This window comes from Trichechus manatus, unplaced genomic scaffold (genome assembly GCF_000243295.1).
Source record: "Trichechus manatus latirostris isolate Lorelei unplaced genomic scaffold, TriManLat1.0 scaffold00049, whole genome shotgun sequence".
Taxonomy (NCBI): Eukaryota; Metazoa; Chordata; class Mammalia; order Sirenia; family Trichechidae; genus Trichechus; species Trichechus manatus.
Window position 1 is genome coordinate 7,325,842 of NW_004443985.1, and position 15,702 is coordinate 7,341,543.

The 15,702-nt window shown below is 46.4% G+C and overlaps 1 protein-coding gene across 1 annotated transcript in view; it reads right to left on the minus strand.

Moving 5' to 3' along the window:
• Positions 1-15,702, minus strand: part of GPD1L (glycerol-3-phosphate dehydrogenase 1 like) — a 58,117-nt gene that overhangs the window by 42,091 nt on the left and 324 nt on the right. The window lies entirely within an intron of this gene.

The window sequence follows — 15,702 nt, forward strand, 5'->3', positions numbered from 1 at the left end:
CCTACTTCCAGGGAGAAGACAGCTTGGGCTCCCAGTACTCCCTGGCACTGAGCACCTTACACAAGGTCAAAGAGAACAAGCACGATTCTGGCGGACGGAGCAACAGCTGAAGGGGGTCTCTGAGACACTAGGAATCTAGTAAATCGATTAGGAAAAGAAATCAGAGCCCCTAGCTTTTAATAACACATTATCTAATACAATATCAAAGGCGCAAACACCAAATGACAGAATAAAGAAACAGACCTCATCAAAATTTTAAACTTCTGCTCATCAAAAGACTATCCAAAAAAAGTGAAAAGACAAGCCACCAACTGGGAGAAGATCTTCAGAAACCCTGTTGTCTGACAAGAATCTAATATCAAAATATACATAAAACTTTGACAACTCAACAACAAAAAGACAGATAACTCAAACATAAAATGGGCAAAGGATGGAAACAGACATTTAAACATAGAGGACATTCAAACGGCCACCAAAACACATGAAAAGATGCTCAGCGTCATTAGCCATCAAAAAAAAAGAAACCCACTGCCGTTGATATTGAGTTGATTCTGACTCATAGCAACCCTATAGGACAGAGAAGAACTGCCCCATAGGGTTTCCAAGGCTGTATATCTTTACTGAAGTAGATTGCCACATCCTTCTTGCACAGAGCAGCTGGTGGGTCCGAACCTCAGACCTTTCGGTTAGCAGCCTAGTGCTTTAACCACTACGCCATTAGGGCTCCTTCATTAGCCAAAAGAGAGATGCAAATCAAAACCACAATGAGACACCATTTCACTCCCACTAGGATGGCTAAGATGAAAAAATAAATAACAAATGCTGGCGAGCGTCTTGGTCATCCAGTACTGCTCTAACAGAAATACTACAAGTGGATGGCTTTAACAAAGAGAAGTTTATTCTCTCACAGTCCAGTAAGCTACAAGTCCAAGTTCAGGGCATCAGCTCCAGAAGGTTTTCTCTCTCTGTCAGCTCTGGAGGAAGGTCCTTGTGATGCATCAGTCTTCCCTTGGTCTGGGAGCATCTCGGCACAGAAACCTCAGGTCCAAAGGACGTGCTCTGCTCCCGGCACTGCTTTCTCGGTAGGGTGAGGTTCCCATGTGTCTCTGCTCACTTCTCTCTTTTATATTTCAAAAAAGACTGGCTTAAGACACTATCCAATCTCGTATACCTTATCAGTATAACTCCCACTAATCCATCTTATTACATCATAGTGATAGAGCTTATAACACATAAGGAAATCACATCAAATTATACAATCATACAATACTGGGAATCATGACCCAGCCAAGCTGATACACACATTTTTTGGGGGGACACAATTCAATTCACGACAGGGAGGATGTGGGGAAATTAGAACCCTGAGACCCTTACCCATTGCCAGTGGGAATGAAGAATGGTACACTCATTGTGGAAAACAGCATGGCAGTTCCTTAAAAAAACAAAAATAGAACTACCATATGACCCAGCAATTCCACTCCTAGGTATATACCCAAAGACTTGAAAACAGAGACTCAAACAGAGACTTGTATGCCAATGTTCACTGCAGCACAATTCACAATGGCCAAAAGGTGGAAACAACCTAAACGCCCATCAACAGAAAACTGGATAAACAAAATGTGGTACATACATACAATGGAATAGTACTCGACTAGTAGGAGAAATGAAGTCTTTACACATGCTACAGTATGGATGGAGCTAGAAGACAGTGTGCGGAGTGAAATAAGTCAATCACAAAAGGACAAATACTGTATGACCTCACTTATGTAAAAAGACAAAAAAAGGCAAATGTAAAGAGAACAAAGTTGATTAGTGGTTACCAGGGGTGGGAGGGAGGGGGAAAAGGGGGGTTAACGGTGATGGAAATACCACATTGATTAAGGGTAGCATTGCACAGCCAATTATTATCATTGCTGTCAATAAGCTGTACACCTGTAAAAAGTTGAATGGGCAAAACTTGTGTGATAGATATATTTAAAACAATGACAAAAAAAGAAAAGAGTAGCTGCTGAGGCTGCTTATGTACAATTAAACACCTCATGGGATTTGGTTTCTGGTTTGGAGGTTTAGGGTCACGGTTATATGGGACATCCCAGTTAATTGGCCTAACTGCACGTTTAGTGCTTCCATTCTACCTCCTAGTTCTCTGTGTAATGCCTGGAGTCTTAAAAGCCTGAAAGTAGCCATCCAAGGCGTAACACTTGGTCTCTATTCACCTGGAGCAACAGAGTAAGAAGGAACATCGTGAACAGAAGCAGGCTATGAAATGTGTGGCTAACTGCCTCCATGAACAACTGCCTCCTTTGCTATGAGACCAGAACTGGATGGTGCCCAGCTACCATTACTGATCACTTTGATCAAAGATTCTACAGAAGAATCTTGATCAAAAGGGGGAAAATGCAGAACAGAATTTCCAATTTTCATAGAATCCACACTTCCTGGAGCCATGACGACAGGATGAATCCCTGAAATTACTGTCCTGAGATAATCTTTAAACCTTAAACTGAAAATACCCCCTGAAAAATGCAGAACAGAATTTTAAATTCTCATGGACTCTAGACTTTCTGGAGCCATGGAGGGTAGATGAACCCCTGAAATTACTGCCTTGAGATAATCTTTAAATCTTAAACCAAAAATATCCCCTGAAGTCATCCAAAAAAAAAAAATCCCCTGAAGTCTTCCTAAAACTAAACAATGTATTAGCTTAAGTAGTAAAAAGTGTCTGCCTTGACATTAAGCTCTTTTAAGAACTATCTATATGGGATCGAACTGACAACAGCAACTTGAAAGATTAGATAGGAACCTTAGGCGGCAGTGAGTTTATGTTAATGGGGGAGGAACAACTCAGAAAAGGAGGGTGAGGATGGTTGCATAACTCACAGAATGGGATCAATGTCACTAAATGATATGTATAGAACTGTTGAATTGGTGTATGTTTTGATGTGTATATTCTCAACAACAACAAAATAAATAAAATTAAATTAAATTAAAAAAAAAAGAAATCGAGCTTAAAGACCCCTCCCCATGACCCTACTGGATATACTTGCTTCTCCCCTGACGGCCGCCTTCTGGGAAGCCAAGCACTTGCAACCAGGGGAAATCTAATGTCTGCTGAAGAGCTAAGAAATTCCAAACCAAAACTGCAAGTGTTGAAACCTAAGCCCACCAGATCATGTCTGTGCATCCTTTGTGGTTTGGTGGGGCTGAAAATGGTAGGACAAAAACAAGCAAGGGAAACTTCAGTTACATCATTTACTCACATCAGGACTTCATCCTGCCTCCTTTGTTTTATCAATAACTTCAATCATTCATTCACTCATTTATCTTAGTCATCAAATATTTCTGAGCACCTACTGTGTAACAAAGGAGCCCTGGTAGTGAAACAGTTAAGCAGGTGGCAAGTAACCAAAAGCTTGGTGGTTTGAACCCACCCAGTGGCTCCACAGTAGAAAGACCTGGTGATCTGCTCCCATAAAGAGTTTGGCCTAGAAAACTCTATACGGCAGTTCTACTCTGTTACACGGCGTCGTGAGGAGTGAGAATTGACTCAACAACAACTGTGTGTCAAGCATTGGGCTAGATGCTGGGGATGCGTGTGTACTCAAAAGTTTACCATCCTCTCAGAGAGAGAAACAAATTAAAAAGCATTCACAATTCTTGGGGCAATAAGAGTGTACGGAAATAGTGAAATGTACATTTGGGAGGGGGCACTGCGATGGGCTTTAATGCAAAGGACCGCACTGCAGTCTGGACCAGATCTCTCATGCTCTACCCTCCTTTGCCAGACCAACAACGAAGGGCAGACTCCAGCCCGGGAAAAGGCAGACGACCTGGGAACGGAACCAAGGAGAAGCCTACCCCTGCCGAGAAGCCAAAGGGCTTCCTAAGTCAGGGCTGAGCGGAGCAAGAGCAGCACATGTGCACAACTGAAAAGGGGGAAGACAAAAGAAGGAATCGTAACAGGAAGGTCAATGGAATTAGAGTGATGCAAGGTCAGAACTCCAGCGGTCTTGGAACCTTCTAATCTCACCTGATGGGTGCCTAGGCTTCCTTGTCAACAACTGTGGCTTCTTGAGCAAGCTCCCAGGTGTGAGAAGTGGTTACACAAATGACCCCACTCTCCACCTCTGCCTACAGCCAACCCTTCTGCAAGGTGACTCTGCAGCTTCTCTTATCAAGAAGAGTCTACTTCTCCACTACTTGGATCTGGGCTGGCCTGGGAACTGGCTTTAGCCAACAGAAGGTAGCAGAAGCAACGCGGAGCCAGTTCCAAGCCTAGATCTCAAGAGACCTTGCGTGCTTCTGCTCTCTTGTTTTGGAGACCTGCCCAAAGAGCATGTGAACAAGCCCGGGCTAGCCTGCTGAGGATAAGAGGCCACACGGAGGAGAGAGAGCCCAGCTGTCCCAGCTGAGGCCACCCTAGACCAGCCAGCCAACCCCCAAACACACGAGAGTCTGGTAGGATCAGCCAAACTTCCCATCCAACACTCTCAGCTAACTGCAGACTTAAGCATGAGCCCAGCCAAGCCAGGAACCACCTTGCTGATCCATAAACAAGTAAGCAGTAATACCAAAAAAACCCAGGGTGTTGAGTTGATTCTGACTCATGGTAACCCAATGTGTTACAGAGTAGAAATGCACCATAGGGTTTTCTTGGCTATAATCTTTATGGAAGGAGTCCCTGGGTGGTGCTTGACTACTAGCTGAAAGGCTGATGGTTCGAACCCAGGCCGGGCGATCTGCTTCCAAAAGGTCACAGCCTCGAAAACTCTATGGAGCCAGAGTATCAGATACAAAATTAAAAATTAAGTATTTTAAAAATAGACTCAACTTGGTGAATGTTTGTTTGATCTCTGGATAGGGAAGCTCTCTAAGCTTAAAATCAAAGGATGAAACCAGAGGAAAAAATTCCGTCTTAGTCATCCAGTGCTGCTATAACAGAAATATCACAAGTGGATGGCGGAGGCTAGAAGTCTGAAAACAGGGCACCAGTGCCAGGGGAAGGCTTTCTCTCTCTGTCGGCTCTGGGGGAAGGTCCATGTCAATCAGGACAGCCTCTTCTCAGCCGTGTCCACAGGCAGGCCTCTCTCTAGCCCTCGGCCCCTCGGCCCCTCAGCCCCTCGGCCCCTCGGCCCCTGCCTCTGCCTCTGCCCTGCTTGGGCAAGTGTTACAAAACCCTTTAGCTCCGTTGACAAGTGCCCAGAGGCACCCCACTCAGCCAGGAAGCTTCCTGCCTGAAGGCACTCAGCTCTCTCTCGCTCCGTGGGTCAACTCCCGCCGTCTCCTGGTTCTGCCGCGGCTGTTTCTCTGCCGCTGCTTCTCACCGTCTTGCACCATCTCCAGTGTTAAGCTCTCTCTCTGTGTCTCCTAGTTCTAGGAGGTCCTCAGGGCAGGGACCCTAGGTCCAAAGGACGCGCTCCGCTCCCATATCTTCTTCTTGGTGGTACTGGCAACAAACAACAATAATCTTTACATTAGCAGATTGCCAGGCCTTTCTTCTGTGGCACTGCTGGGTGAGTCTGAACCACCAACCTTTAGGTTAGTAGTTACATGCAACCTGTCCATACCAACTTAGGTACCTTAAGCAATAATAAATGCTTGTTATTTTAAGCTGTGGTTCCATCGGCAACAAGGTGGTCACTTTCAGTTTAAAAAATATAGTCTATTTTTTTTCCATTCATAAAACCAATACATAAAAGAAGAAAAAAATTATGAATAATCCCACTACCCAGGAAGAATCACCCTTAACATTCCAGGTAATTCTTTGCAGTTAAAGGGCTTTTAAAGTATAATTAAATGACAGAGTATTAGATGCAAAATAAAATGAAGTCTTTTAAAAATAGATTCAACTTGGTGAATGCTGATTTGATCTCTGGATAGGGAAGCTCTCTAAGCTTAAAATCGAAGAAAGAAACCACAGAAGAAAAGATCAATGTGAATACTTCACTTAAAGGAAGGGAGGGGAAGATGGAGAGGGAAAAGGCTTACCTGCCTACCAAAATTCCAACTGCAGAGGAAAATGCTTCTGGTAGAATGTTACATTTAAAAAAACAGGATGGACAACTGGACGCACCACGTGATCATATGCAGTTCCAAAAAAACTGTCATGTTATTGTTAGGTGCTGTCAAGTCAGTTCCCACTCACAGCGACCCTGCGTACAACAGCACGAAACATGACCCAGTCCTGCGCCATCCTCACAATCGTTGCTATGCTTGAGCCCATTGTTGCAGCCACTGTGTCAATCCATCTCGTTGAGGGTCTTCCTCTTTTTCCACTGATCCTCTACTCTACCAAGCATGATGCCCTTTTCCAGCCAGGGACTGCTGACGAACAATTTAAAAAATACAAATACGGAAAAAAGATTGCAAGAAAGCACACAGTATGTAGCACAGTACCTGGTCTGTGGTCCCTGTCTCGCTACTCCAGTGGAGAACCAGGCCTTACCCAAGAAGTGCTGAATCAGAGTCTGCAGGTTAACAAGGCCCTCGAGTGGTTCCGCACACATGAAAGCTGGAGATTGCTGATGTCGCAGACGTTCAACAAACAGCTGCTGAGCGAACGCACCCTTTCTTGGTGGGATTACAAGCAGCTGTTACTTTATTCTTTACATTTTTCAGTATTTTCCACAAAAGACGTGTATTATTTCCTTAACTTGGCTTTTTTTTTTTTTTTAGCAAATTATAAATCTTTCCCATCTTTTAAAGTATTTTAACAGATCCCAACTCTAAAACAGACAAATTTCAGCAGGTTCCAAGGCCACGTGGAAAACAAAAGCTAGTGGATCACTGAAACACACAAAAATCCCTAGAACTCATTTTAAACCAACCAAATCTGTTGCCATCGAGTCAATTCCGACTCATAGCGACCCGACAGTACAGAGTAGAAATGCCCCATAGGGTTTCCAAGGCTGTAAATGTTTATACAAGCAGACTGCCACATCTTTCTCCCACGGAGCAGACTTCGAACTGCTGACCCTTCAGTCAACAGCCGAGCACTGAACCACCATGCCATCAGGGCTCCAGAACTCATTTTAGGCAGTACTTATTTCCAAGTCTACACAGCACAGCCAACTAGGAGCAGTGTGGGTGGGCCACACTTCTGTTAGCCTGTTAAAAACATCCCATCCGTGACCTGCTCACCACCCTAACCGTCAATCACACACCAAGAGGAAGGTTCTCCCTACGAATGGACGGATGGTCAGAGATGAATTCATATCACAATCAAAGAGAGAGGTACAGGAGACCAACAAACAGGGTCCCAGACAATGTCCAAGCTGTGGTCTCATAAATCACCTTTAAGAACCACCTCTCTGGGCAATGATGCCGACAGTCAACCTGTCGCCAGGTCTTCCAACCAGCACGTTCTACATTCTAGCCAAGCTTTTTGGATACACTCATCCTGCAGGCCTATCTGTTAACAACGAAGAACCGCGCCGTGCAAATTCGGACAGCACCTGCTCCTGCTGTCTGTGTCATGATAAACGAAATCAGCCCCTCCCTGTGCTAAGCGCTAAAAACTGTTTTCACTACCCACCACAGTCTCGAGGAAGTAAGATCTCAGCTTTCCAATCTGCTCTGGACGTGCGTGCTATTCCAGAGGAAACAAACCACTTTCATATTCCTATTTCTTTCTCCTCTAAACCTGCCTCCCACCTGGGAACGCCATCTTCCACCTTTCTCCCCTTGCTGTCAAATCGATTCTGACTCATAGCGACCCTACAGGACAGAGGAGTACTGCCCCGTAGGGTGTCCAAGGCTGTAATCTTTAGGGGAGCTGAATGCCACAGCTTTCTCCCGCCACAGAGTGGCTGGTGGGTTCAAACAGCCGACCTTTTGGTTAACAGCCGAGAGCTTAACTACTGGAACTTTATACCTTCCTTAAACCAAAAACCAAACCCGCTGCCGCTGGGTCAATTCTGACTCATAGCAACCCTATAGGACAGAGCAGAACTGCCCCTATAGGGTTTCCAAGGAGCAGCTGGTGGATTCAAACTGCTGACCTTTTGGTTAACAGCCATAGCTCTTAACCACTCCATCACCAGGCCGCATTTCCACCTTCCTAGTACCTGTTTATTACAAAGCAAAAAATGACATAAGAAATCATAACTAAATCATTTTCATGTATCATTAAGAGCCTGGCTTCTACAGACATATTTGCATATGGATGAGTATAAGGTTATTCACTTCAGAACTGTTAATAGCAAAGGAATTTAAAAAAAAAAAAACTAAACTCATTGCCATCGAGTTGATTCCGACTCATAGCGACCCTATAGGATAGAGTCAAATTGCCCCCATAGGGTTTCTAAGGAACGGCTGGTGGATTTGAACCACCGACCCCTTGGTTAGCAACCGAGCTCTAACCACTGCACGACTGGGGCTCCTTAGAGAGTAAAAGGGGCACTTTTAATAATCAGCCTGGATAACAAGCGTGAACTTGAACTGTCCCAGGCACATGTGAATGCACGATCATCTTAACTGTAAATCACAATACAAATGTAGCAATAATAATGATTAACATTTGTATAGCACTTTGCAGCTTGCCAAGTATCTGCACATGCAGAATTTCAACAGACAACCCACAGGGTGAGAACCCAGGCCAGTCTACACGAGGCCCTTCTACCACCGGGGAGAGGGAGAGAAGTGTTCACTCAGGAAACCCAAGTCATAAAAGAGAAGGCTGAATCTAATCTTAGGCAACAGGGCTTTAGATGGTTGAGGATATTTCCAGGTAAGGTGGCTCCATGAATTACCCACTTCATCCTGGGGATTCTTCTGTCCAGATAACTGCCATTAGGGCCATTAAGTCAGAGCTCTCCTTCCGCGGCTCTGGGGAAACACTGGCAAATTCTAGTGTTTGGCTCTTAGCTAGAACCCAGACAAATCACTTCCTTCCTTCAGAACTGGGATAACCAAGCAGGGTCCATCCAAATAACAATACAGTTTTCTGAAGACGTGTGTGCCCCGGGGAGGCACTGGCTGGGCTGATGAGAACTGGAAACTGTTACTCCTACCTAGGACAGTGTTTCTCAAACGGAGGGCTGTGAAGCACATTAGAATAAATGAAACAGAGAAGAAAATATCAGAGGAGAAAAAGGTGACACATTTGTTTCCGGGTGTGCTAAGCATACTGGGTCATGACTACAGCATGTATGTTAGTAGCAGTCAAAAACCGTTTGGAGCCACTGATGCGCAAGGCTATGAAATCTCCTGAATCCACACACTGGAAGAGCATCTGGCCTCATTCACCCAAAGGCTAGAAAGGCACTTGGGCATCGAGGCTTGTCTTTTCTTGCTGTTGTTGGAACCCACCCACCACAGAAGCCCGAGCTAGCCTGCTGAAGGATGAAAGACACGGTGCTTGGCTGCACCTGTCAGCCTAGCCAAAGCCCACCCACTGCCAGACATGAGGAAAGATGTGGACCGACAGGACTGATCAACCTACCAGCTGAGCACAGCCACATGACAGGCAGGCTAGAAGCAGAAGAACTGCCCAGTTAAGTGCAGCCTAAATCATCGACCCGCACACTTGTGACCTAATAAAAGATTACTGTTTGAAGCCACTAAGTTTTAGGATAGACTGTTATGCACCAACAGATAATAGGGTCAGTTCCCATCTCCCAGTTGTGGAAGGGGCTGACTGCCCAAACAGAATGACAGCAAAGTGCCACTAAATCAGCTGTCATCGAGTCAACGCTGACTCCTGGTGACCGACCCATATGTGTCAGAGTAGAACTGTGCTCCAAAGAGTTTTCAATGGCTGTTTCTCAGAGGTAGGTCACCAGGGCTTTCTTCCGAGGCACCTCTGGGTGGACTCAAACCTCCAACCTTCTGGGTAGCAGCCAAGCATGTTAACCGTCGGCACCCCCCAGGGCCTCCCAAGTGCCAACAGTACAGCCTTAAGGGGGCCCAGAAGACTTCCGCACATTGAGCTTAGTTCTTGACTTGACATCACCAAGCATGGGGGATGCGGAGGCCAGGGAGAGGTGAAGGGTGGCCTGGATGACGAGGCCCTGGAAACAACTTGCCACCAGCAACCTCTGGGAGACTAGGGGATACCACCTGGCTTGCCACTAGATGGTATGACTTCTCTATCCAAAGGGACGTGTCTTAGAAAAGAGTGGGATCACTGAGGCATTGCTCTGAGATTAACAGATGAACCAACTGGAGGTGACAGATTTTCAGCTCAAAGATACACTTTTTATATTAATTAATCTGCTAGATCAATTTTAAGATCTGTTCTCTTAAAAAACAGTAAGCTACGACCATGTATCACATCTACAGGAGAAGGGACACTTAAAGAGACATTACGCATGGCGGTTTTTAAGGCCTCCTTTCAATTTTATTTCTTGTAAGTGGAAGATTAGTTAGACTGGACTTTTGTTGGGGGGGCAGATACTCAGTATTTGATAAGAATGAATTTGTCCTCAGGAGTATGCTTCTCACTGAAAATGATAATGAAACGATCAGAAACACGGGCTTTGGGGTTCAAAGGATCAGGGTTTCAATACTACCTCAGTAACCACTGACCTTGAGCAAGTTTTCTCTAAGACTCAGTTTTGTCTTCCGAACAGGGATAATAACAGTACCCCATAAGGTTGTTACCCATTGCCACTGAGTCAATTCAGACTCACAGCAAGCCTACAGGACAGAATAGAACCATCCCATAGAGTTTCCAAGGAGCAGCTGGTGAATTCAAACTGCCGACCATCTGGTTAGCGGCCGAGCTCTTAACCTCTGTGTCACCAGGGCTCTGCATAAGGTTGTTTCGAAATGAGATACAGCACATACCCAACACATCTGACTCACTGAAAAGGACCACTAAGTGCTATCTGGTATCATCATTCTCCTTCCTGTGAAGGGAGACCAGGAAGTGAGAGAGAAGAACGAAGAAAGAGGTGAGCATTAGGAGGCCAAGGGTTAAGAGATACGAAAGCGGAGGGCTCCTGACTCATTCCGAGAATCATACTTGTAATGTTTACACTGAACAGGTGAGGAAGACGATGGAAATAGTTAAATATTAGGGTTGTTTTTTTTTTTAACAGACTTCCTCAGCCTAGTGAGTGAGGAAACCCTGAATCTTCTGCAGCTAAGCTCTCACCCAGCCTCCAGAGCAGGTGTGTGAGGACCCCCGGTGGACAGTGAAGTGAGCTTCGTGCGGCACAGGAGCAAATTCACAGCGCCCCCCGCATGTCTGAGCTCTCGGCGTGGGCGTGGAGCAAGAATCACCACACACTGAGCAGCACAGATAAAGGACTGACTGCATTCAGACGGTTCCAACAGACCAGAACAAGGCACGGTCACGAGCCGCTGCCCCCCCTCCGCCCCCCGTCATCAGTGCCAAGGAGACCACACCCCTCCCCGACCTTCAGTCTCAGAAATGGTCGGGTGACAGTGGAAACAAGGGCAAGAGACAGGCAACTCTCATCAGTCCAGCTAACTCCAGCTGTTGTTTTTTGACTTCTCTTCCACTCTCTGCCTTCACTGCTTGGCCAAACTCCAACAGGGTCCGTTTTGTGGCTTAAGGACAGCACTGGTCAAGAATGTTGAAACTGATAAAAATAATGACAACAGCAGCTGATATTTATTGCGTGCTAGTCACCAGGCCCTCTCCCCTGATCATCTCGGTTAATCCTGGCCATAATCCTGGCCCGCAGGTACCAATGATCTACACAGTGATGATCAGAGAGGAGCAGTGAGCCCAAGGCCTCAGAGCCGCCACCCAGGGAGCCAGAAGAGAAACCCACGGAGTCAGCTTCTGAGCCCTCCATGTAACCCCTGCACCTACCTGCCTGAGAAGGAGGTTTGGGGTGCGTTTCTGGACATATGCATCCTATCCCAGAGTTTTGGCTGTAAACCCTGAGGTATTAGTTCTAGAACTGTATCTTGAGCTGTGTCTGTTGATCTTCCCAGGGTTCTGGCAAAGAAACTGTTTCCTCTTTGGAGGAAGCGAAGAACTTCTGTGGTTTTTCCCAGTCACCAAAAAGAAAACCAAACGTGTTGCTGTTGATTCCAACTCATAGCGACCCCATGAGAAAGTAGAACTGCCCCATAGGACTTCCAAGGAGCAGCTGGTGGATTTGAACCGGTGACCTTTTGGTTAGCAGCCGAGCTCTTAACCACTCTTTAGAGTCATGCAGGTTAGGGAGCCCCTTCCTGCATCTCCAGCAGGGGGCAGCACAGCAGGGCTCGGCTGGATGCCAGGGCCTCTGGCCTCCTCTCTGACCATCTCCACGCTGCTGCTCCGGCAGCTGACAGGAAAGGAGGTGTGTCAAAGGACTGACAAGGCTCGTTATACCACCCACATCCTTCCTGCTCAGCTAGGTTCAGTATTTTGGTAACTGCACTAAAAACAATGACAGTTTACATTGGAGAGAGGAAACTCGGGGCGCAGTGGCCAAGCGCTCAGCTGCTAACCAAAAGGTCTGCAGTTCAAATCCACCAGCCGCTCTTTGGAAACCCTACGGGGCAGTTCTACTGTATACTATAGGATCACTATGAGTCGTGGGCTTACATGGGAGAGGCACTCAGCGTGAGGGTTATGGACACCTTTTTTTTTTTTTTACCTATGAGCTTGTATGTGTCAACACTTTATATAAACACCCTGAGGAATTTCAAAGTCTTAAGTGCAAATATTGCTTAAGCAACTTTTAATCGCAGAGATGAGAGCCAGATCCGGGCGGGTCAGGTCAGGAAAAATCCAGCCCCACCCTGATGCAAGTAGTCTTTGGACCACCACTTTAAGAAACACAGATATAAACCATTGAATTTAGTCTATTTATTGCAATGTCTAATCTTGTGACAGATAATCCACTCAACTGTATATTTAAGAACTTATCTTCCAAGCCCTTATCTATCTCAGACCTGAAGGCAAGTTCCTTAAGGCAGGGATTGTGTCCAGCTGTGCCTGTATCCTCCTCCGCCCCTTCCGCCCCCTGCCCCTCAAGCACACTCAAATATTTGTCTACTGACCAGAACTGAAAACTCCAGGGGCCTCATGTGGCTTTCAGTTCCTAAATTCCTGAATTTTTGGGGGGGAGGCTGTGACCTTCTCTGGGACCAGAACGACTCTGCACATGAGGCAGCAGCAGAGAAGCCAACAATGTTCCAGGCTGATCCCATAATTAACGGAGCCAGGCAGCCAGCCCGGAGCCAGGCAGCCAGCCCAGACCGTCAGCGTGTTTCTCAATCGCGGTGCTGCCATGTGCCCCGCTGACTTCTACTCCATTTCCCTGGGCTGGAGTGAGCTAAGAAAACAGGCAAGAAGATCAGAGTGGAGCCTTGGGCAGGTGGCCAAATCCCAGCGGGGTGCAGAAGTCGCCTGTCACTACTCTCGCTCCAGGCTCACATCCAGCCAGGGCTGTGCTACTTCTACTACAGCTTGCAGGTGAGGGGAAAGGGGACTGTCATCTGCAGAATTTTGCAGAACAGGACACGAACGTGAAAACAACACGTGCTAAATGGGTGCTTTTTCCAGTTTTCTGGCCAACAGGGCAGCTGACACCTCACCCAAGTCACCCTGGGATCAAACGTGGCAAAGGCAAGCGGGCGGTCTGAAGCTCTGCTGTGTACAGGTACCACCTCCAATAAATGTGGCGAAGAACATTCTGTTGTTGAAAGAAGATCTTACAGAAAACTGTACCATATCCTAGTATTTGCAGCAAGAGGAGAAAAGGAGTATATGTAGACACTCGCTGGCCTCTGCACGAAATTCCTCCAGAAAGGGCAGAAGAAGCTAATACTGGTTTTCCTTCTAGGAAGTACCTAAAGGAAAACCATGGGTGGGAGATTTTTCACTTTTTTTTTTTTTTTTGTACCTTTGGTTTTTGTCCCTGGGTGGCTCAAATGGTTTGTGCTGGACTACTAACCTAAAGGTTGGCACCTCGGAAGAAAGGCCTGGAGATCTGCATCTGTAAAGATTACAACCAAGAATATTCTATGGAGCACTTCTACTCTAACAAATGGGGTTGCCATGAGTCAGAATCAGGGGCGGATTATCCAATAAACAAGGTACGCATGGGCTTACTTGTGCTTACTTATTAATCTGTAGGGAACAATTTCATAAGGGTTTCACCATACCACATCAAAGTGAAACCCATGCGAAACTGTTCACTACAGGTTAATAAATAAGCACAAGTAAGCCCATGCTTACTTTGCTTACTGAGCCATCCACCCGACAGGGATTGTAAATTTGAAAAGTTGCTTTGATTCTGCAGGAAAGTGCTATGGGGTTGGGAGAGAGATGCCAGCCATACCTAGAAGCAGAATCTTTTATGTGGTGAAAAAATGTGAAATTGTTCATTACAGATTAGTAAGGAAGCACAAGTAAGCCCGTGCTTACCTTGCTCACTGAGTCACTCGCCTGTCAGGGATTGTAAATTTGAAAAGAGACTTTGATTCTGTAAGGTGAGAGACAGATGCCAACCATACTAAAAGCAGAAACTCTGATGTGGTGGAAAAAAATGTGAAATTGTCCACTACAGATTAGTAAGTAAGCACAATTAAGCCCGTGCTTACCTTGCTCACTGGATAATCCGCCTGTGGTCGGAATCAACCTTGCAGCAACAGATTTTTGAACAATGTGAATGTATTTCCTAATCAAATATAATTACATTTTAAAACTTTAGTTTTCAAGCGTTAATGTAATGTTTATTTAGTATGTGCCAGGCAGGAGAGTAGATGCTGTTCTCAAAGTTGGGGGGGCAGGGCGGACACAGATGCTGAAATCATTACCTTGAAGTAAGACATCAGCAACGGGGCACAGGGAGAGGCCACCGGCCTTGCTGGCCCGGAAAAGTGGAGAACCAGGTAAGGTCCCCTCCAGGAAGTACTTTCTGAGCCGAGTCTTAAACAAGTAAGACCAAGACCAAGTGCTAGTACCGACTGCTGCAGCACTCCGAGACTCCCAGAAGCCTCAACTGTGATGGCAGAAAGTAACCTCAAGTACTGAAAGGCCACACATCCACTTTACCTACTCTCAATCCCTCGGGGGTAGGAAAAATCCCGCACACCAATGGAAAAAAAGATTTTAAAAACCAGATGCTCTATTCTACCTCCTTTTCTCCCTTCTCTCTAAAACTCACTCCACACCACAGAATCCCATCGTGTATGTTTGATAGCAAAAACCCACTGCCGTTGAGTGATTCCAACTCATAAGGACCCTACAAGACAGAACAGAACTACCCCACAGGGTTTCCAAGGCTGCAAGTCTTTACGGAAACAGACTGACATCTTTCTCCCGCGGAGCGGCTGGTGGGTTCCAACCGCTGACCTTTCCGTTAGCAGCCAAGCGCTTAACCACTGCGCCACCAAGGCTCCTTGGTATGTCTGATAAAAGGAACTGAAAGAGCTGACATTTGTAAATTGCTTAAAGGAGCGCCTGGCACGAAGTGCTTCATAAATGCTAAAGTCAAAAAGCCCAGCGGAGCAGCAGAGCTCTGCCAACATCTCCCCAGGGGGCATGGATTGCTCTGGGAGTGAAGCCTGTTGGAAGATGGATTTTCTTCCTGATACAATGTTCCCAAGCCCTTTAGCCCCTCTCGCCTCGGTTTCCTCAAGCCCGAAACTACACTAAGAAATCTGGAGCCTCCTTCAATTTCTCCACCCAGGCGATTCATCGTGTTGCGCAAAACCCCCGGGCGGGGCGCGCAGGTGGCGCCCGTGCGCCCGCCGCGCGGCAGCGGGAGCGCAGACAGGTGCCCGGGG